General features: G+C 44.9%; 1 long non-coding RNA gene across 2 annotated transcripts in view; it reads left to right on the top strand.

Annotated features, from left to right (window-relative positions):
* LOC146856724 (uncharacterized) overlaps positions 1–22739 on the top strand; it is a 50496-nt gene that overhangs the window by 8165 nt on the left and 19592 nt on the right. Inside the window, exons 6-7 of one of the 2 annotated variants that reach the window (XR_014979495.1) lie at positions 3061–3162; positions 4671–5034. The exons of the other annotated variant lie outside the window; for it this stretch is intronic. This is a non-coding gene — a long non-coding RNA (uncharacterized LOC146856724). Of the gene's footprint in view, positions 1–3060; positions 3163–4670; positions 5035–22739 lie in introns of those variants that run through there. 2 annotated transcript variants of the gene reach the window in all.

Genomic DNA, 22739 nt, shown 5'->3' with positions numbered 1-22739 from the left:
GAGAAATGCACCTGCTGAATCTTCAAAAGCACATATCTGGGAAGAGCAACACTTTCATTTTAAAATTTAAAAGGAAAGCAAGTGTCTAGAACTCCTGGCCTGATTTAGATCTTAGCGGTACTACTGTCGTCCTGCGGTTGGGGCGGTCACAAGTACTTTGTAAAGCTGATGGCGGTACACCTGCCTATTTCGATGTATTCTGCCTGACTCTCCCTCCACGTCGACAGAGTATTCACCCTACATACAGAGTCCTACTGCTGCCAATGTGGCGGACTCAAGTGCAGGTGAATAATACTCCGTTGCATCAGGGTGGTGGGATTACACCAAGTCGATTTAGATTTCCCAGTTGTGCTGGTGGTGTTCCAGCAGCCAGTTGCCAACGAAGCAAATCTGTTGTGGGACACATTCAGCATTGAACTATTCCTGTGGCTGTAGGCTGGATGCTAGCATCAGTCACCTGATGTATTTTGGCTGATTGTTTGCACCTGCATACCACACTATAAAACACACTCCATTTCAGACCATTAGTCTTTGCCATTCCACAGCACCACAGAATTCATCCATGGCAATTTCACATTCAAGCCAGGTTTTCATTTTGCTTTTCCTAATTCTTGTTCATTCTCTTTCTTTTCTAATTTTCTTTTCTTTGGGTGGGTATTTACAATCAGTTAAGTTGATAATTTCCTAATCGCCAACAATACCTGTTTTACTGAGGGAGAATTGTCAGTCATGGTGGATGAAATCATAACAGTAGAGCCACAAGTGTTTGGAGCCCAAGTCCAAAATACACCCCTATCTCAGAAAAGGCAAATGTGGGCCAGAATAATCAACAGAGTGAATGTTATTGCAAACAACCTGCTCACACAGGAGGGAATTAGGAAGAGGTGGAGAGTGCATTGTCTGGCACTTCAAGTATCACTTGGAGGCCCAGAAGAATGGTGGTAGTTTTCCCAGGCCCCCCTTACAACTTATGCCCTGGGAGGAGAAGGCCTTGTTGATGCTCCATCCTCAAGGCTTGACAGGAATCTCTGATGGAGTGACGACTGATAAGTTACACTTTTCAATGTGTCACTAAACCTAAATCTCCTGTTTGCTTTCAAGTTAGTTATTGCTAATGTGTTCTGCACAATTTATTTCACATAGAAAGCTAAATATATGAGTAACATCTTGTTTAGCTTGTGTGGTTAAGTGTATTGAGTAACCCTGGGCGGAGTTCCCATAGTCGCGCTATGTGAACTTCCGTGAAGTTGTAAAAAAACTCCACGAGCTATGCGGAATTCCGCAAGCACACGGAGTTGCTTGTTCTGCCCGTTCGTGATGCGTTTTTCCTGTTCTCGATGCGTTTTTCCTGTTCGGGAACGCGTAATGCGTTTTCGGGGGGAAATATCTTGTCAACTTGCCCATGTGTCCGCCAATGGGCGCAGCCATCTTCTTTTTCACTTGTCCCTCCCGTTCGCGATGCGTTTCTCCGGTTCCGGAACGCGTATTGCCTGTTCCCACCTGTTCGCGATGCCTGTGCGTGTTCGTGACAGTTTTTGCGTGCTGGGGGGGGGGGGGAATATTGCGCAAACTTGCCCATACGGTTACAACGGGCGCGGCCATCTTGTTTTTCACTTTTTTGCTATGGTTCTGGGTCTGCTTTTTTATCCTTCCTTTATCTTTTCAATTCCTTGTTTCTGAAAACTTTTTTTTGAACTTTTTGATTCATTATCTATCTCTCTATTTTCCTGATTCTATATTTTGAGGTTTTTTTCTACTTTTTGTGTGTTTTTCACTACTTTTTCACTCTTTTTCTATTACTTGCTTTTTTCATTTCTTTTACTTATTTAATTCCTACCTTTTTTTTCCATCCTCGAGTGTCCAGAACCATGGCAAAGGGCAAGGCGCGTCCCGCAGCCAGAGCTGGGACAGCCTTCCTTGCGGAAGGTGGCGCCCAATACGGGTGCAGACACGGCCCTTATTTGGAGAGATGTAGGTGACCGCACTTGTTTTTTTTGTGCAGCGTCACCTTCCCTTAACCTGGCAGCAGGCGGCAGGCCTGGGTCTGGTTACAGGCTCCGGGAGCATCACCAGCGATGGGGAAGCGTGCCCCGGGCAGTGTTTCGCTGCTCTGGGGTCCGGCGCACCCCTACCCAACTTATGCACGGGTGGTCCGATATCCTGGACTGGGAGCAGGGCCTGCTGAACCTGCTAGGAGTTGAGGTCCCGGGGCTTGGTGAGTAGCTATTTAATATCACTACTTTGTGTTCTTCTGTTCTGTGTTATATATTGCGAATATATATTTTTTCCGAATAGCAAGAATGCTGCTGTTTACATTGCAGGTAAATTACGTTTAAAAATCTTCTGTGATTGTTATGCCACAGGTGCTCGTTGGCACTACTCATCTTACTTGTTTGCAACTTTGTGCTCGCTTGGGCTGATTATGTAAAAGTTTACTTTAGAGAACTTAAGTTAGGTAAGGCTAGAGAGACTCTAGTCCTTCCTTTGTCCTCCTGTCACTAAGAGATAGTGGTGGATTGATCAGTTTAGTTACTTATCAGTTGGTAATTTGTTAGTGTTCTGCGTGACGCTGCCTCTGTTACATCATGTGCTGCTGAGTGCTGCTACCCCAGTCCTTAGTAGAACCTTTTGTAGTTTGTTTAATGAGTGGTAATGGGCTTAGCACTAGCAGAACATCAGCAGCAACCAACCAACAATTTGGTGTATGCAAACATTTATGCATGTGTCCTCCATCTATGCATTTTTGAGGACTAAAATAAATGGAAATGTAGACTTAGTGAACAATTGGCCCTTCTGGAATAGGTGGGCTAGGTCAGGTGGTACTTAGGCTTAGTTAGTATTCTGGAATCAGAATGGAACACTGGATTAGTGTTCATAAATAATAACTAGACGGTCCGTGAATCCCGTCGCGATACTACTAGTCGATCAGATTAGATAGGTCAATTTTATTGCAATTGTTTTTTCCATAAATGTTTTTTTGAGCGTTTTAAAAAATATTTTATTTGTTTCACACCAATCATCAATGTTTGTCTCTTTCTTTCTTATATCTTTCATGATCAGCATCCAGGGGCAAGAAGACGGGGTCGTTGAAGTTGGCGGGAGCAGCTGCACAAGATGCCGGCCAGGACCGCTCCTTTACCGAGGGCTCTGCTGCTGGCCTCAGTAAGTCCTCCTGTTGTTAATATTAATTATTATACTTCCCTAACTTTTAGTGCACCTTTTTTTCCAACTATTATTTCGTTTTCCTAATTCTATTTTTTACCAATTCGTATTCGATCTAGACTATCTGTTTCTAAATTCTTGTTATCCCTGCCTCTAACTGGAGTTGAGTAACTAATGGCCTCTTCTATCTGACTTCAACTCAGCTGTGAAAGTTTTATGGAGAAGACTAAGAGTCAGATCAGATGACCTTGATGGATGGGTTGAACGAAAAGGGAAAGAAGGGTGGAAGGAGGAAGGACGGGCGAGATGTAATATTTATGACTGGCAGAGAAGGATACGCGGAATGCATGCATTGGCGGCTGATAGGAAGGAATCAGATGCATGGGTGGTTGAAGGATGGGTGGAAGGTGAAAGAAAAGATGCCTGTCTGGGTGGGTGAAACTGTATGGGTGGATAGCAAGAATCCTCCAGGGTGTTTCATGGGTCAAACTCAAAGCCAAGGCAAGCAAGGAAGGAAGGACACATGGGTGGTGGTTTAAAAAAAAAGAATAAATGTTTGTTGTTGGTGAAACAAACTAAGGTTTGTTGAGAGATTAAGAAGAGTGATAGACATGTTTAATTTGAATGGATGGATGGATGGCTGGATGGTATTCATCATAGATAGCTTAGGTGGAGACTGTGACTGGATGAAGAGTCTTAGTTTGAAGAGAATGTAAAAGAAACCACGCCAGAGTAGCAAAGCCAAGGAGAATAGAACAAAGTTGTACTTTTAGAATACATCCTTGACTTACAGCAGTTTGCAAGCACAGCATATATATTGTGTATGTATGTTGTTATCAAGCGCCTCCCTCTGACTCTGACGCCCACTCCCTACCTATGTTAATTTATTTTTGACTGTGTCAGCTTGCCATGGGTGGCCTATCGGCTGCATGTTTATTGTTTACACAATCAATCAAAACAAAGTACCTGATGTGTCGTCCCATATATAAGCAATGATCATTTGGATCAGATATCATCTGCCTTTTTGTAGTAGTCAGGGCAGGGTGAAAGTGAAATTGAGCAGCTAGCCCTTGATGTAACAGAGTATGGCCAGTGCCACCCGTAAAAGCGTAAAAGAAAAATACAATGATTGTGTAGTCAGCTTCCCAACCTGCAGACAGTAGTACATAAAACTAACGTGAGTCTGCGACTGCGTCACTCACAACTATGTTTGTCTTGGGCTCAAGCTGACTGAGCTGGTATGCCAGCTACAACAAGTTACGTAATTTCGCTAAACAAGAGCGAAGACGAAGACTGGTGTACTGTGTACTCGAGTCCATAGTGCTAGTATAATTCCTGAAACTCCCACAAATGTTAAAGGCCGGGGAAGTGGGAGGATAGACACATACCACAAATGTTATGTACTGTGCTTGCTAGTGCTACTATGCCACTATGTGAAGAATTCATTTGTCTTACTGTTTTGCTAAGAGTATATTATTACAATAGTCTTTTTTTTCTTCTTGGTATAGCTACTCCTTCCAAAGGGAAATCTAAACCTGACAGGAAGGAGATGGCAGCCTTGGCCCGGCGCCAGAAGAGGGAGGCCATACAAAACGAATACCAGCGGCTGGTGGTTCTGGTGGAGGAGGAGGAAGAGGCAGCAGTAGCTGCAGCCTCCTCCAATGCCCCTCCAGTGGAACGGCGCCGCGGTCAGGCAGCCACCCGCCGCCGCACTACATCCATCATTGCTGCGCCCCGTGGATGCAATTGTAGGGCATTCAAGCGCGGCAAGCTCCTCCGAATGGCACGCCTCGAGGAGCACCTAGAGGAGTGGGTAAAGATCCTGGAGGACAGGCAACTGAGAGCCCGCCGAATCTGCTAAGAAACTAAAGACCCTGTTGGATTGCCCCTTTTTTATTCCTTTTTTTGGTGGGTGGGAATTGGGCGTTGGGATTTTATTTATTCACCGGACATTGGTTGGACTTTTTCTTGTTGGACATTGGTTGGGGTTAGAGAGAGGGGTGGGTCAGGTGTTGTGGGATTTTTTACCTAGTTTATTTTTGTTAGGAGATTAAAATTTATTTATACTTAAAATTTACATACAATGTTAATGTTTTGGGGAGGGTTACTGTTTTACATCACACGGTTTCCTTGCTGCAGCAGGGCCGCAGCCAGTGTTTGTATTAAAAATAATCTGCTGATTTTGTAACACATAAACAGATAGATACCCCTCACTGAGTGACTTGTCCTACTAGTACTGTCAGTCTCTCCTCCTAGTCTATGCATTCTGCAACAGGGGGTCTCAAGGGGTGTGTGAATTAATTAATTTTATTAATTATACCTCCTCCAAACTTCTTCTCTTACCTGTGATTGATGTTTAAGTTAGGCACAGCGATGGCTGCATGGTGATGATGGTTTTGTTTCCCAAGTTGCCATGGTTGTGGTGGTAGTAGTAGACACTGGCAACAGCATTTGCAAAAAAAGAAAATGAGACAGTCAGTTGCCTGAGAGAGACTCTGTGAGGAGTAGTAGAACAAAGTACAGTACATACACAAAAAGACTGCCAACCAATAATAATAATGTTGATTAGCAATGCTAAAGTAAAATAAAACATAATAGTGGCGGGGATAGCCTAGTACATCAAGTTACAAACTGTAGTTGTGTCAAGTCACTCTACACAAGCGTAACCTTTAGTGCTGTGTAGGAGGATGATGAATCCAATCGATGCCGGCAATTAATTATGATGGATTAGGTTCCCTTGGAAAAAAAAATCACTTGCAAATATACTGAGGATGGGTGGGCAAGCAGAAGAAGATCCTCGCCCTGCCTTGAAATTGAATTAGTGTTGCTTTCACCACACCCGCACCAGCAAGCGTGTGATCAATTATTGGTGTACATTAAATTTAGTCACACCTCAATATAAATCCCACAGCCCGGGGGAAGAGGGTTAGGGTTTGATGAATGAGTGTGAAGGGGGGTCTGAGGAAAGGTTTGACAAAGAAAAACACTACGCACGGACAAACAACAAAACATAATCTTTTGCAGACGAGCATCATAATTATCCATAAATCTATTAAGGGAGAAAAGGAATATGCGTTCATGATGATGATGATGACTTGATGGTTAATGATAAGTATTACTTACTAATTAGACTAGTAGACAGTACAGGGCAGCAGTATATTATTAATTATTATGCAATGTGCCATGCCTGTCTGCCCTCAGAGAGACCCAAATTACATACATTTTTACTTCTGTTGTACCGGGCTTATTTTTTAAAGCTAGCAAAGAAAATAAAAAAATAGCTGTAGGGATCAATTATAAGCAGAGAGCAGACAACAACACACAGTCGTAACGATTAAAGAGAAAAAATAATCAAATTCTTTAAAAGATGATGAATGTTGATACTAAAGTGATACTGTATGTATCCTGGTCAAATTGGGGAGTTGCATTTCGGCATTCCTCTTGGTCCTCCCTTCCATGGACGCTGCGTCCGTCAATCTTGGGTTCCACTGCCTGCCTGGTGGATGCGGATTGGTAGGTGAGTGTGAGTTGTTTTTCTCTGTTTAGCACAGGGTAAAGGCCGGCCTGTAAGTGTAGATGGGAAAACAAAAGGGATATTTAAAAATCATGGAGAAAAAACCCATAAATTACGAAGGAGTGCAAACACTTTCAGAGAGGCATGGCTAAATCATGTCTACTCTGTTGTCTGTTTCCAGCATTAACCTACAACAGCAACAGGACAGAGCATGCCCACGACGCCCACCCAACCTCCACTTAGCTTAGATTTTGACTGAGCCAGACAGAGCACAAGTCACATATACAGCAACATAGTATTTTTCAAAGTAGGTAACTAAATCAATGGAATGCACAGCTGTCAGTCATACCACCACTATTACACTAGTGGCTCCACCACTACACAGACATGCAGGTCTGCTGTGGTTGTTGTTGACTTGTTTACCGTTTATGCCACTCATGAAACGCCCTGAGTTATTCCATTAATCATCTCCGATCCTACTGACTGACGACTGCGAAGATATTATGTCACTGTGGTCATCATCATGGTGTTGTCCAACTCAGTCTGCAGTGTACCGAGTGAGTCCAGATTCCATATTCAAAAATGCAATGGATCGGCCTGTAGTAGAAGTAGAATTTTGTTACTAAACAACAAGAAGGGAAACATTGACTTGAGTCACTTTTAGTGTGTAGATTAAATATTAGTACACAATGAATTCACTTCATGCACAACAAACAGAAACACAAACACCAATCACTCAGAGTCAGCGTCCAAAGCATGCCATCATTATTACCTGTTCCTTGTTCTCATCTTAAGTTAAGGGGCAGTCTTTCTCGGCTTTGAAAGGAGGATAGCTATAGTAGTCATCATGTTCCACTTCTTTTGGAGGGACTCGACGAGGCAACATTTTTTGGTACTTTTCTCCATCCAATCATCATCTTGTTTGAGGGAAATGGATTTAGGGTGAGTCAGCAGGATGGAGCAGGACTCGGAGGAGTGGACTTTAGTTAAATGAACAGAGCTACAACTCCAGTATGGAAATAAAAAATACTAGAAGATGGTGGCACTGGTGATGGATTTGTTGTGATTCGAAGTTTCGAACCAGAAAGACAGAGACACACACAACAAATAAAAGTAAAATAAGGAAGAAAGAAAGTAAACAGTTCAAAGCCTAGTTGTCATGGAAGCATAGCTCATCCTCAAACTCTGGTGGTTCAACCAGAAGTAGCTAATCATCTAAGACACTACTTCATTCACCTAAGTCGATGTCCTCATCTTCCTGCGTTGATTCACGTATTTTGTAATTTGGTGGTATAAAGTGCTGATTCATTTTGATCATGGTTAACCTCTCTACGTTTTTGGGTGAGAGACTGGTCCTTCTCACTGTTACAATGGCACCAGCAGCACTGAAAACACGCTCAGAAGAGACACTAGCAACAGGGCATACTAGATAGTTTATCGCCAGCCTGCTGAGCACTGGCCATTAACGCCTTTTACCATACTAATACAGCAATGGGTTTTGATCAATGTAGACCTCTGTTGGGTCATCAGATAGGCCTGGACCATCCGCTCAATGTTCAGGGGTGTTCCACTTTGCTGGGCCTCTTTTGTGTATGCATCAGCATTGGACCTAGCAAGCCCTTGCTGTAAATACCAATCCCGTGCCGATTTTATTGGGGCTGATGATCCGGTTCTTGCTGTTGTTGAAAGTGTTGGTGACACCTCTGAGCCAAACGCACTGCCCTCAGGCTCTGAAGTTGAACTTGACGCCAGATGCCCTGCTGCAGTACTTGTTGTGGGTTTGAGTAGCAGGCCTTTAGTTACCAGCCATTCATTTTCCAATTTACTGGCAGCCTCAGCTATCCAAGTTTTGTACTGGGCAACATCCACTTCTGAAAAAGGAATTAATGTCTTACTGTTCAGTGCCGATTTGTACCGTGGATCCAGAATTGTGGCACAAATGTACTGTTTTTCTGAAACAATGCGAGTTTGCACCCTTGTATTTTCAGCTAAGCGACGGGATAAGCTCTCCACCAACTCATGTGCTTCATTTTTTCCTCCACACCCGTGTACGTTTCAGACACCTCCTTCAGCTGTTGCTCTAGCATGTGCAACAGTGGGATAGCTTGGCCTATAGTACAGTCCTCCTTGCTGACTTCACATGTGAAGAGCTCGATAGGGAGTAGCATCTCTGTCAGGCATTTAACTAGGCCCCATTGGTCCATCTGAACGGTCATGCCTTTCATAGTAGCATCCCCTCTTTGCATGACATATTCATTGATTGGTCTGTACTGCTCAAACAGACGTTCAAGCATGTAATAAGTCGAGTTCCAACGTGTTGGCACCTCCTGGATAAGTGCTTTGACTGGTCCTCAGCTACGTCTGGGCTTTAAAAGAATGGTTGAAATGTGTGCATATTCTTCTGCAGGTGGTCAGTAAGTTGCTGACTTGGGCTTCTTTTTTCAGAAAGTCTTGAACAATAATGTTAATGCAGTGCGCCAAACACAGGACCCTGAAATAGGCATCATACTTCATGGCCTTAACTATATTACTGCCATTAGCCGTGGCAACCAATATTAAGCCCTCTTGGGAGCAGACATTCAAAGACCTTGCTGTTAAACTCTTCCAAGATGTTTGCAGCAGTATGAGATTTCTCCATGGCGAACATGGCTACAGTTGCATGTTTCCGAGAAGCATTAAAAATCTCAGCACTGTCAACAACAACACCTGCTTCAGATATATTTTCTCTGCACATGTAATCAGTGGCTTGGAAACTGGTCCACATGTCTGTTGTCAGGTGGTTATTATGAACAACACTCTGCTGCAAAGCTTGTCCAAACAATTCCAGCACATCGTAATGTAGTGCTGGAACAGCAACTCTGGCGAAATAGGACCTGCTGGGTCCATTTTGGGCTGATGGCTGTCACAAATTCAAGGAAACCCACCCCTTCCACAAAAGAAAAAGGGAGAAGGTTCAGCGCTAACATTTTAGCCAGCTTCGCATTGTACAAACGTGCAGTTGGGTGGTTGCATTCGTACTGCCCCTCCGACCTAAGCATGCTGACAATGGTAGGCTGGATTATTTTCCTTTCTGGTGCAGCTGATGCAGGTGACTTCTTTAACCCAGTTAGGCTCAACGACACACTTTTTTTCATTGCAGTACTCTGTTGCCTTGGTGTCTCAGCCTGACTCTTACTACGTGCCACTGAGATGTTGCTAAGGATGTGGGCGGTACCACTACACTGCTGGAGACAAGGCTACTTTGTGTACCCGAGAAAATGTCTCCCTCTAGTTTACCTTCCTCTGCGATCATATCTTCTTCTACTTCTTCATGCACAACAACAGCAATGGGTGCAGTTTTACTTTTTAGGCCTTTAAGGTGATGCTCCCACTGGATCAAGTGGTGTTTTTTCAGATGGGTTGTTTGGCCTCCGGTACCATAGTTTGTACCAAGCTTACCCCGACTAACACTATGTCGACAAATTGAGCATATAGCAACATTCTCCTCATTACTGCTAACCGAAAAGAAGTTCCAAACTGGGGAGGTGAACTTTCTTGCGCTGCTGGAGGTGCCACTTGCAATGCCGAAAAAACTGGAGGGTGTGCCTGGAATTTGATTCTGGGCAGTACCACTACTACCTACTGAGGTGGTGGTTGTGCTGGAGGTAGGTCCCTGCCGGGCCTTTGAAAATGCAAATATGGAGGTTGGAGGTGGTGTTTTGTGTTACCTGTCTTGGTGGTATCCATGCTACATCCCTTGCAGCAATTTGGGATAGGGTAATAATGTTGGTCTCCATCTCCACTGGGCCAGGAGTGATGTTCATGATGACTGGCTCGTCCTCATACCCCTCTTCTACATCTAACTCCATAACTCTAAGGCTTTCTGGAACCTTCTTTTTCCCTAGCCTTGCCTTGTGGTGTGCCTCACTCTCAGACTGAGCTGGTGGCTTCCAAGTGGCATCTAGATCATCAGAAGGGGGGCTTAAAGAAGAAGTTGATGGACTAACCCTCCTTTTCCTTGCTGGGGATCTGGAGGACAATGGATCTTCTGAAAGAGTGCCTTGCTCTTCTTCGTCTGCAGGAAGCTCGATTTCCTGAACTGCCCCTACTTCGGGAGGAACAACTACTATTGTGGGCTGTTGTTGCGGCTGTTGTTGCGGCTGTTGTTCCGGCTGTTGTTCTGGCTGTTGTTGCCCATTTATCTGCTGAGTTTCTGCCTGCGTTGATTGGGTACTACTTTACGATAATGGCATTTCAACATCACGGTTCGTTGGCGTAAGTAGACTGGCTACCTCTGTGAGACATGGGCTTTTGCCTAGGTTGGTGGGGTGAGCCTGCTGATGCGGAGGTTCTGCTCCCAGCTTGGTCCCCGCACACTGCTGATGCAGGCATAATTTCTGGTTTCCCCAAAAACAGATTGGCCGTCACACCAGTGTTGGTAAGTGGCAGTGCCACTCCCTTCTTCTGTTCCTTCTTGTCACTGGCAACTTTCTTGGTACTGGAGGACCTGGTACCATTCTTTGGGGCTATCTTCTTCCTTCCGATGTCAGCAGGACGCAGGTGCACAAGTTGCAGAAATATCTGTGGTTACACGTGGACGTGACGTGGTGCGCAGTAGGACTTCTGTCTGGCAGTACAATTGGTGATGATGACACCTCCTCCTCTGTCTTTTTGTGCACCTAAAAGCAAAAAATCCAGGAGAAGAACATCAGTGAAATGTTGCATTTCTTATTGTGGTTCAATTACTACTAGTACAAACAAAAAAATATAATATATAACTTAGTGTTTGGTGGTCACACTTGTTAGTGTTATATTATTACATTTTATTAACTCAGTTTAAGTTATAAAAAAAACATAACAGTGTAGCCATGTGTGAGACTTTGACAACGAGGGCTTTCATGGTATACTGTGTACACTCAGGAAAGATAGGAAAGAAAAAGAACAAAAACTAAAATACAAATGTAATGGAAGTGGAAACAGTTTGGCATTAATTTGCTCATCACGTCATTCAGGGAGCTGTAGCTGGCAAAGGGGATGGAAGCAGTAAGCCAAGAGGAACAAAGGAAAGACATGCAGGCCTATATGGCAAAAGCAGCACACTACTAAACTACCACCACAAAATGGCCACCAGCCACATGGTCACTCACAGTTACAACAAGCAGGAGGCCTGGAAAACAATGAACTCAAGCAGGCATATATGGCCAGACAAAGGAGGCATGCTAAACAACACAACTTTAATGCAAAAATGCAAAAACGAAAATTCACAGGGCTAAAAAAGATTGGAAAGTTATGCAACAACCACACCACACACACACACACACACGTCCAACAAAGGCATTTATTTAACACACACCAAAAAAGTGAAATAACCCGCAAAAAACACATTTTGCAATTCTATCCAATGCCATCCATGCCTTAAATGATGTTTAAATTCAACAGACACCACAGAAACAGTTGTTTCATTTCATGCACCCATGACTAGCTCTGGGCCTGCTGGGATGAAAGGGCTATTTGCAGACTAGGCCACAAGCTTGCATGCCTATGGCAAAAGCACAGTGGCTGGCTCCACAAAATGGCCGCTAGCCACATGGCCAGGCACACAACAAGAAAGGAAGACAGACAATGCAGGCCTATGGCAAAAACACACTGCCTGGCTTCAAAGTGGCGCCAGCCACATGGCCAGGCCCATAACAACAAGAAGCCTAGGCCAAAAGGAACAAAGGAAACACATTCAGGCCTATATTGCAAAAGCAGCACACTTCTAAACTACCACCACAAAATGGCCACCAACCACATGGTCACTCACAGTCACGACAAGCTGGAGGCCTGGAAAACAATGAACTGAAACAGGCCTATAATGGCCAGGCATGCTAAACAACAAAGCCTTAATGCAATAAATGCAAAAACGAAAATCCACAGGGCTAAACAAGATACGCAAGTTACACAACAACCACACCACACACACACAACAAAGGCATTTATTTAACACACTCCAAAAAATTGTAATACCCCAAAAAATACACATTTTGCAATTCAATTTTTTTAAATGATAAAAAGTACAAAAATTGTAGTTGCAGCAACTGCAATGCCCCATTCAAACAAACAACACCAACTTACTTGTAAAATCTCAATTCCAAAAGTCCTCAAATCCCAAAGTCCTCAAATCCAATGATATATGATGCAGCAGACACAAAGGGTCATCCTTCCAGCTCCAAATCCAAATGAAAAGTGAACAGGACATGGACAAAGCACTGGGAGGAGCCTGCTGGACAGGAACAGGAAGTTGGAGACTCTGGGGCACTTCCTTCCTCTCCAAAACAAAAGTACAAAAGAAAAAGGACTCCTTGCACAAAAAAGTACAGCCAAATGTCAATCTGAGGAGTTTTTTTCATCCAAATCATAATTTTTGAGAAGGTTTTCTGCTGCTCGAGAGATATTCTTCTCCAGATTGCAAATTTTGTGAGTTCAGCATCGCGAGCTTCTCTAAACTTCCGCCGGAAGGTATGTTAAGTCACAATGTTGCAAGTGTTGTGAATGTTTCATTGAAATTACTTGAACTACCATGATGACTTGTTTCTGTTTTGTGGTAATAATATTGCCATCTCATTTTGCTCATGATCCCTTTTCTATCATATTTCCATATATGGTAAAGTGTCATTTAGTGATCAATCTCTGTTCATTGCTTTTTTTAAACATTTGTGTAGAATTTTGTATGTTGTCTTATTCTTGTCATGTAAATTGAATTGATGTCATTAGCTTCACAAATCAACATTTGTTGAGCTTTAAAATTAAAGACATATAAAATTGTATGCTGAATAAAAGTGGCATATGTGAAAACGGAACTCAGCACTTTTTATATGACGACTAATGCTAAACATCTCTCGAAGTTGTCAGAATGATGAAGTTCACCATTTTTCCTCTCTACTGTGTTGGGTTCAATGATTGGTACATTTCATTTATACTTACTAATTTATCTCTTTTCATTCCTGGACAACTTCTTACCTGTTTAGTTGAAGTTTGTTTGTATGAAACATAATTGTAATTAATTAAATTTCCACTGAAAGGTCTAATTATGATATTCAATTCCTTTTCCCCTTTTAAGGTTGCTACATTATATTAGCTTATAACTCATTGGATGTATAATCCACACTTGTGCTAATATTTTACTTGTCTCTATCAATATATGTCCAACAGCCAGAGCACATGTTCTAATATCTGTGTCTCTGGATACCTCCACTCCAGGCCAGGATAAAGTCTCCAGGGAGCACCTCACTCCTGAAAGTCCTGATGAAGAGAAGTGGCCTGGTCCATCTGGTCTGCCTGGGCAGACAGCTCCAGTGAGTCTCCCTCGGCCCACATCTATACCTCCCACCCCAGCTGTTACAACACTCCAGCAGATGAATAACTCCACTTCCGGTGTCCAAACCAACATAACACCCAACCTGTGCCCCCCAGTCCTAACTGGTGGTCATACAACACCACACTACCTTCAGTTCAACCAGGACCCAGTGGGATGGGGTGCACTGGCTCAAGGCCACAGTTTAGAGGGGGTGGGGGTCATGGCAGGGATCCCGTGGGCCAGCAGAGTGATGCCACTGGGGTCACTGTCTCTCAGGCTGCCATCAACCAAGTCTTAGGAGCCCTCCATCAGTCCCAAGACATGATGAACCACATCCTTAATTAGTTCCAGGACATGAAGCAGTTGCAGAGGGAGCCCAATATTCAGATGAACTCCAAAAAAATAAAAATAATGTGTCTTCCTGACTGGGGTGCTGCCGGACATTTACACCCATAGGGCTTTTCCTGCACAATCCTCCCCTTCCTGTTGCCCAACATCTGGACCTACTACATCTGCCTCAACCAAAGAAAGGGAGGCCCTGTCACAAGAGGCAACACCTGTACCCGCCACAGTCCCTGCAACTGTGGATCCAGCAGCAGGAGCACACATTTATCCGGACCACGAGGAGGGGATAGCAAGACCCCTACCACCAGCAAGAGACACCACACCTAATTTCCTCCCGTGTGTGCCTATAATTCACTCTGTGGACTATTTTCTCGCCACATTTACCTTTCTATGGCCAGTTGTATTTTGGACATTGGACTGCAAGCAATTTAGGCACTACAATTATGGTTTAATTCACCACAACTGATTTTTCTTTTTTGTTTGTCATTTTGGTTGACCTCCACTCTTACTTTTTTTGCTTTTGTTTAATAAAAGCAAAAAAAATAAAAAATCAAAGGCTGGTGTTGTAGTTATTTTCTGTATTCATTCTATTGTTTTTCCTTCCATCATACAATTCAAAATGTAAACAACCAAAGTACTGTTTATTCATGAATGAATTGTAAGTAGGTAATGTTACTCATTAATTTCTACCATGGCAACAACATTAAATACCAGAAGCTCATCAACTAGTATTTAATTCGATTAGTAACAGAGTGTTCTGTCCAATTTTTATTGAACATAACAGATCATACATAACTCAAATACTCAATGCCATTTTTACATTTGCAATTTCACACCTCGCTACCTTGGAAGAAGGGGATATAGTATAAAGATTCAGATTCAGTAGGCAAAATATTATTGCATTATGTCATGAGCAGGAGCCAGATGTCCTGCATCACATTAGTAAGTGTACAACAATAACACCAATAGTCCTAAATCCTGGCAGTACTCAATTTTGTGGCCAGAGGATCAGTCCAATACACTGTTACAGTATTTAGGGGAATGTCACAACCACCTTTAAGCAGGCGCGGCTGGTCCATTTGGGCGGAAGGGCCACCCCACACCACCTTTCCCCCCGTAGGAACAGTGTCTGTCAGGCTGAGCAAAAGTCAGCCTGACAAATCACTGTTCACTTTCAGTTTAAGCAGCTAGGAGCCAGACGTGCGCATTTAGCGCTGGCTCCTGGCTGCCTGAACTGAACTTTGCTGGGCTGAGAAAGTCACAGCTCCGGTGGGAGTGACGTTCTCAGCTCAGCAAAGATTGCTGAGGCCCTCCCCTCAGTGACGAGGGGTTGCGTCACTGATTGCCTCGCACCTGGGTGCTTCAGTTTTAAGCCCTGAAGCGCCCAGGGTCGAGTGTCAATCAGTGACACTTCATCACAGAGTGGGGTGGGGTCTGACCCCATCCCACTTTATGATGACGTTGAGACTTCTGCCTTCCCTCATTGGCTGACCTTAGGTCAGCCATTGAGGGAAGAAAGCAGTCCCAAGCCTTCTGAACTGCTGAGGCAGCGCAGAGCTGGCTGAAGGTAAATGTGATTTATTATCTTTTTTAATTGTTAGGTGCTCGCGTGCCTGCATGTATGAATGTTTGGGAAAGAGTGTTGTGAATGAATGTGTTTGTGTGTCTGTACGTGTGTGTGAATGCCTGGTTGTGAGTGGTATGTGTGTGTGTGTGTGTGTGTGTGTGTGTACCGTCCGCCCCCTCCCTCCAAATCTTACCGACCACCACTGACTTTAAGTGGTGTGCTAAAAGAAGTTCTTCATACAATGATTAGACACATCAACTTATTCACTCACTTAACACAAAATGTCCATTTGGTCAATGTGAAGGGGGATGACTATGCTTTTGGTCGACGACCACATATGGTTAGACCAAATCAAGCAGCACATATTGGCTTGGTGCCACCATTCAACAGAAAACAAATCAAATTCCATCTAAAAAAACTTCCATTCAATCAGTATGTAAGTTGTCTCAGTACAAGATATGTACACACACATTCTGTGTGTGTCTTCCACAGGAACAACCCATGGTCCCGTTGTACTTTAAAACAGGACCATTTAACTGCAAATGTCACAATTTTGAAATGTCCAATTGAAGATGACATGGTGAAGATACCTAAAAAGATTTGAACTAAACAATGTGTAATGAAACATAATAAAACAGACACATTAAAAAGTCATGTTTTTGAGCACACATTTTTCAAGTCCCAATCAGAGATAAACAATAAAAATGAACACACAAGTCAATGTGTCAAAACGTTGCTCAACAAAGGCTTGTGGCCTGGATTTCCCTGAACTTACCCTTCCTAAAGAATGTCCAGCACATACCTTTATACTCAATACATCAATAGTTGGATTTACAGTTATTATGATTTTTTTATATCTGTTTTTATTACGTTTTTTCCTTTCGCCTAACACATACGGATACTACAGTAATACCTGTTGTTGCATCATACAATGTTTGTTTACAAAGAGCAGTTCTGGTATTTGTGCCAGTTGTATATTATTATGTCCAATGAATCATTTATATCATTTATGTGCTGCCCGACATTGGACGGGCTGCCTTAGATATATACCAATGATGTCAGCAATACTGCAACTGCTGTATCTGTGTTCTATGTGCATTGGACGCGGTATGTCCTTCAACTGTGGAGGCGGGTAATAATGAAACTGTGACAAAATAATGCTTAATGGGATAGGGGTCTGAACTGTGGGACTGGCGCTTGGGCACCCCGGGAGCGGCTGTCCTGACATTATTACATGTTGCTTGCGCTCTAGCGTTGGTTGTTAGCTTGAAGTGGGGCATGTACATGGTTGCTCTTATTTGTTGAGTTGATTTCCCCTCTATGGCATGTGTTCTTGAGAAGCAACGTCTGGTGGGGTCTGAGGAGGCCTGGCATCCCTTAGTGTGTGGATCAGGGCAATTAGGATTACGTCCCAGCTTGCAGCAAGAGGGACCTTACGGGTCCTGAGTGTGTCTTCACGGCACAGTACAATACTTTCTGCTTTGGCACAATTGAGTATGGAGCGTCTCCACATTATTATGCATGGGGTCGGAAGTCTTCCACCTTTTTGTGATTAATCTTTTCGCTACTGCCAACCCCGGATCTAGGAATCTGAAAGTGGCTTTCTTATTGCGGCTCCTGCGGTGTAAGTGTAGAAGGTATATGTGCCATTCAAATGGAAGTGTGCAGCCTGTGTAGTGCGTCAGTGCATCCACTACCTCTAACTAATATTCTGTTAAGATGGGGCACCCCCATAGCATGTGTAGTAGGGCTGCGTCCACATGCGTGCATCTGGGGCAAGCAGTGTCATAACGCTTGAAGCACTGGTTGATTTTTGCGGGCGTAAGGTACGCTCTGTGGCCATTATAGAATTGTATTTGGCGCAGACACGCATTCCTGGGGACCTGAGTTGAGCTCGCCAGTACCGAGGTCCATTCTGTGTCTGTGAACTGGCGCCCTATGTCTGCTTCCTAATGCTGACGGAGGGCCGATAGATTTTCCGCCTGTGGTGTCTGAGTGATGCTGCAAACCATTTAATGAGGTGCCCTCCTTGCCCCATAACAAGTAGGTATTGTATAGTGATGTGCGTCTCTGGCTCGGTGGTCACGTCTCCCCACTTAACAGCGAGTGACGCTAGTATCGAGCGGTGAAGTAGGAAACTGTCCAGGAGGCAGTTCATCTTCTTCCATTAGTGTCATGTATGGAATTAGTGTGCCCTCACGGTATAAATCTCCTACGTCGTGAACCCCGGGCTCGTGCCAGCTTCTGAGCTCAGCTGCTGTAGTAACTGCAGTGCCTCTAGGTGTTCCTTCCAGTGGTAGGGCTAGAGCATATGGTTTAGTTGTGTGGGTGATATAAAGTGCTCTGTGGCAGCTCCTGTATGCCACAGTCGGCAATAGCGAGTCCAGTGGCTTGGTTCTTGTGCATGGGTGAAATATTGCTGTCAGCTCTGTGGTTTGTAGGGGGGGTTGTGTGGTTGCTGTGTCCCCCTCTGTGGTGATCTGCTACCCATCTGTCCACCCATTGCAGTTGGGCTGCCAAATAATACTGTTCTAGGCGTGGGACTGCCAGGCCCCCCTGGTCCACGGGTAAGTAGAGCTTGCTGATCACCACCCTGTGTCTGGAGTTTCCCCAAATGAAATCTTTTACAAGCTTTTCAAGAGGCCGGAAGAAGGACGGGGGGATGTAGTCTGGGAGTTTTGTGAAATAATATAAAAACCGGGGCAGTATCACCATCTTTGTTATGGCTACTTTCCCTGTCACTGATAGCGGGAGTGTGCCCCAGAATGCCATCAGGGAGAGATTGCGTTCAGGGCCCTGCCCAGATTGCCATCCTGTAAGTCTTTTGGGTTTCTATATATATATCGATTCCCAGATAGGGGAATGTGTTTGCGTACCAGCGGACTCGCGTTCCATTGAGCATATAACCTGGATCCTCACACTGCTCGCTGAAGGGATATAGACAGGATTTAGAGGCATTCACTCTTAGCCATGATACAGAAGCAAAGCTTTCCAGAATGGTTGCTAGTTATTGTGGGATGCAGTAGATGTCTCTTATATATAGCAGGAGATCATCTGCATATAAAGATATTGTGTGTGTGTCATCTCCTAATGGAATCCCATCTGGTATCCCAGTACATATTGTTTCCGCAAGTGGCTCGATCGCCAGTGCAAAAAGCAATGGAGACAGAGGGCATCCCTGCCTGGTCCCCCTTCGCACTTCCACTAGGCTTGCTATGTAGGGGCCTGTTTTAATCCTCACAGTAGGGCACTGTATAGGAACTTCACCATGCTGAGAAAAGATTTCCCTAGAAGGTATTTGTCTAGCACAGCGAGTAGGAACCCTAATTCCAAGGTATCAAATGCTTTTTCGAGGTCTAGTATGAGGCAGCCTGCTCTCGGCCATTGGGTTTGCGAATATGTGGCAATCCTTAAGAATTGCCTCAGGTTTAAAGAGGTGCTCCTTGAGGGTACAAACCCGTTTTGGTCCCGGTGGACCAGGGTGGGGACCCCTTGCGCCAGCCTGTCTGCTAGTAATTTTGTCAGCACTTTGTAGACCACATTAAGTAGTGCCAGTGGTCTGTATGAGCCTAGCTCAGTGGGATCTTTATCAGGCTTAGGCAGGGACACCAGATTAGCCTCGTTCATGGATGGGGGAAGGCGTTGCTCGCTTATGGCTGTTGTGTACAGTCCGTGCAAGTAGGGAGTGAGTATCAAGGCGTAGACTTTGTAGAATTCCACTTGGAATCCGTCTGGACCTCGAGTTTTCCCGCTCGCCAGTGCCATAATTGCGCTTCGGATTTCCTCGGGCATGATGGCTCGTTAAGTGTCTCCCTCTGCTCTGGTGTCGCTTCCGGTAGGTGTACTGGCTCTAAAAACGCAGTGATTTGACTCTCTGTCTGGGGCCCCATGGACTGATATAATCTGGTGTAATGCTATGTCATCGCTTCGTGTATTTTATGCTGTGTGTACAGCGGCTATGGGGTGATGCATCTGTTCTTAGTTTAGTAGCCATGCTAGCATTTTCCTTGCATGGTCAGAAGTGGCGTGTGTGCATGCTGAGTGTGCTGCATAGTTGTGGCAACAGAGTTGTTCTAGTAGGCCTGCGTGTTTTGCCCGCAGAGAGTCTAATTTACCCATGTTCTTGCTCCCCTCCGATTGTTGTGCCTCATGTTTCAGTAACTGCCCTTCTACTTTACTGGGCGCCGTAGTTAGTTGTTTGCGTATGCTCCAATTGGCCCGCAGGCAGTGTCCTCTCAATGTTGCTTTGAAAGAGTCCCATTCAAGGAGGTGATCCTCTGTGGAGTGGTTTTTGTTTTCTAAATGGTCGAGTATGGCTGTCCCTAGCAAGGAGCGGAATTCCTGGTCTTCTAGTGCCGCTGGTTGTAAGTGCCATATGGGGATTGGAGGGCGTCCTACGTCCCATGAGAGCTGTAGGAGTTGGGGATTATCATCTGAGTGCGTTCGCCCCAGGTACTCAGCGTATTTAATGAGTGGGAGTAGGGCAGGTGACCCTACGAAGGGGTCGAGTCTGAAGTGTAGTTACGATCTATCTAAGTTCACGTCCAGCACTGCATTAAAGTCTCCCCCTATGAGCCTGGGGAGTCCGCTCCATCCTGCAAACACTCTTGTGAGTTTACGATTGAACGCAGCTTGGTCTACATTTGGTGCATAAACCAAGCCCATGAGCAGCGCCGGAATGTTTAGCTTGCCTTTCACAGAGACATACTGCACCTCCGGATTTGCAACCACCTCTTCTATTGTGTGGGAGACGCCCGCCTTGACCCATATCAACACTCCCCGTGCCTCGGATGAGTAAATTGTGCTATACACCTGCCCCCTCCATCGCCTGCGAAGGAGATCTGCTTCAGCCTGGGTAAGGTGTATTTCCTGCAGGAGACGATATGTGCATGCCTACGCTGCAGGTACGGAAATACCGAATATCTACGGGCTGACATGTGCATGCCCCTCACATTCCATATTACAGTGTTGATCTGTGCCATGAGTGCACACTGTGATCCCCTGCATGAGAGGGGTTGGAGTTGCCAGCAGTGCTGGGGCGCCAGCCAGGACTTCTAGGGATGGGTTTAACTGAAAGAGGGTTAAAGGTGTAACAGAATTGCTCCTAACATCATGAGACCAAACTGTTAGACGATGTTCGTCCAAACTGTGGGGCCAAGTAATGGCAACTGGTGTGTGTGACACGTTTAACTACGGGGTTGTGTGCTGCGTAATCGCGCTTTGTGGATTGCATCCCGATGATTACTGGGAAAAAGAATAAAATGGTGGCATATCCCGCCCCGCGATGCCACGTGTACTCGGTGCTCAGCCGCTACTGCCGCTAAAAGGGCAGAGCGAGGTTTCTTGTGTTAGGTGTGTTTGGTTTCTACTGCGTCTGTTAACCACACAGAGTGTTAGGGCGTATGTCTGTTGAGTTGTGATGTGCAATTGAAATCATGCCATAGGAGGCATTTACAGTAAAAGGATACTCTTCAAGAGGCATTCGTCCATTGTTCAAATTATCTCATTGGACATTTGCGGGGTAATGTCTGGTAGCTGGAGGTATTCGCAGTCTTCGGATCTCGCCGGCGATGATCCAGCTAGGCTGTGGGAATGAGGTGTGCGTAACTCAGGATCAGGGGTCAAGGAGTGGGCGTGGATAATTGCTGCCACGTGGAGAGCCTCTTGGTGTTCCATTCTTCTCTGCTCCATGTTGGGTATTGCTGTCTGTGGATGTGCCTGTTCAGGGCTTTTCCCTCTGCGATGACCTCTTCTGCCCTCCGTTGGCAGTTTGGCCTTGCCAACCGTCCTGTCTCTTCTAGCCAGTCCCAGACCTCAGATGGTGTTTCAAAGAATCTTGTTTGTCCCTCTCAGGCAACGAGTGGCCTTGCGGGGAACATGAGAGAGTATCGTATGTCCGGTGATCGCAGTTAGAGTTTATCTTCTAGGTATAAACTGAGCCTTCTTTGAACTTGCATTGTGTAGTCCAGAAACATCATCACCTGTTGGTTTTGCACTTGTATCTCGGCGAGCTTGTGGGTTTCCCTTGGTATTGTGTCCCTGTCTCTGTAATTTAGGATTTTAAAGAGTAGTTGCTGAGGTCTGGCTCCTGGGAGCGGACAGCAAGCCGGCACTCTGTGGGCCCGCTCCACTACGAAGTGAGGAGAGAGCACGTTGTCTGGGAGTAGGTCCCGCAGCCAATGTACCACATATGCAACCGGGTCTTGCCCGTCCTCTCCCTCTGGAAGGCCCACCACGCGTACATTATTGCGCCTCGAGCGGCTCTCCGCGTCTTCAGGCCTGTCTTCTAGGGTGTTCATGATGTCCTGTAGCGCCGCTATGTGGCTGAGAGCATTTGGCTTTAATTCTGTTGGGGCGTGCTCATTTGCTCAGACTTTCTAAGCTAATTTCTGGTGGTCCCCCTTCAGTGAGATGAAGTCTCATGTAACTTTGTCAATTTGTGTCTCCAGCGATCTCTGGGTATGGTCTAGGGCTGTGCTGATTTGTTTCTACCGCTGCCAGTACCGTGTCAAGTTTTGCAGAGAGTGCCGAGTTTGGGGCTTCACCTGTGCCTTCTGCATCCATACGTTTAAAAAAAAACATGTGTTTATTGGCATTTTGATAGAACCCACATACATCTTCATATTTGATGGTTCAGATCATCAGCCAATGTTTAGCAAAAAAGTATACATTTCTTCAAACCAAACATAACAGTCAAAGTCCAACATGCTATCAGAGATATGACGAGTATATAACCCAATGGCAGTTCTCCAATTAAAGTTAGGTGGCGGCATACCGCTCTTGTGAAGGGACTGCAAACAAGAGGTCTAATGGGGGGTGTTATGCATGGTGCT

The sequence above is a fragment of the Triturus cristatus genome, chromosome 3_2, assembly GCF_964204655.1.
Source record: "Triturus cristatus chromosome 3_2, aTriCri1.1, whole genome shotgun sequence".
Taxonomy (NCBI): Eukaryota; Metazoa; Chordata; class Amphibia; order Caudata; family Salamandridae; genus Triturus; species Triturus cristatus.
The sequence above is the reverse complement of the archived record's forward strand: the minus strand, read 5'-3'. Positions and strand labels throughout refer to the sequence as shown.